This window comes from Triticum dicoccoides, chromosome 2A, assembly GCF_002162155.2.
Source record: "Triticum dicoccoides isolate Atlit2015 ecotype Zavitan chromosome 2A, WEW_v2.0, whole genome shotgun sequence".
Classification (NCBI taxonomy): Eukaryota; Viridiplantae; Streptophyta; class Magnoliopsida; order Poales; family Poaceae; genus Triticum; species Triticum dicoccoides.
Window position 1 is genome coordinate 631,006,776 of NC_041382.1, and position 1,228 is coordinate 631,008,003.

Sequence of the window (1,228 nt, forward strand, 5' to 3'; positions counted from 1 at the left end):
TGTACACACCTTTTGGAGAGACACACATGAATCGGAATTTATTAGAATACTCTATGTGCTTCACTTATATCTTTGAGCTAGATAATTTTGCTCTAGTGCTTCACTTATATCCTTCTAGAGCACGGTGGTGGTTTTATTTTATAGAAATTATTGATCTCTCATGCTTCACTTATATTATTTTGAGAGTCTTATAGAACATCATGGTAATTTTCTTTGGCTATAAAATTAGTCCTAATATGATAGGCATCCAAGATGGGTATAATAAAAACTATCATAAAAAGTGCATTGAATACTATGCGAAGTTTGATACTTGATAATTGTTTTGAGATATGAAGATGGTGATATTAGAGTCATGCTAGTTGAGTAGTTGTGAATTTGAGAAATACTTGTTCTGAAGTTTGTGATTCCCATAGCATGCACGTATGCTGAACCGTTATGTGATGAAGTCGGGGCATGATTTATTTATTGATTGCACTACAAAAAAAGACACATCCGTGACATTTTGGGCCGAACGAAATTTTTTCTGTCATACATATGACACATCTATGACAATAATTGTGACAAAACCCGGTATCATCATAGATGTGGTGGGCACGTACTTCTATGAAAAAAAGTCATGAAAGAAAATGGGCTTTTCGTCCTAGGCGGGTCGGAGACGCAGCTGCATGACATTCTTTGGGCCGTCCATGACGGAAAAAACCATGGTAGAAGCGAGGGGGAGGAAAATTTCAGGGAGTTCTCGGTTACGGTGGGAGGTCGGGGGCCGAGCGATGCGCGTTTCTCTCATACACGTACGCGTGTGTGTGCGAGGCGTTGGCTCTAACTAAACCCGGGCGATGCGTTGGGCTCTAACTGAACCCGAGCGATTGCACTGCAGGCTACGCATTACTGAACCCGAGTGATTGATCGATGGCTGTTAACTGAACCTGATTGAGCGATTCCTTGGCTACTACTGCTAACTGAGGCCGATCGATGGGATGAACAGTGAACGTTGCGGGGGGGTTTGGATGAACAATGAGCGGTGGCGTTGCCTCTGGATGAACAGGACCCCGTGGTGTGGTGGAGGGCTGGATGAACAGTAGACGGTGGAGGGGTGCCCTGGAGGGGTGGATGAATAGGACCCCGTGGTGTGGAGGGTAGGATGAAAAGTAGACGGTGGAGGGGTGCCCGTGGAGGGGTGGTTGAATATGACCTCGTGGTGTGGAGGGCTGGATGAACAGTAGACGGT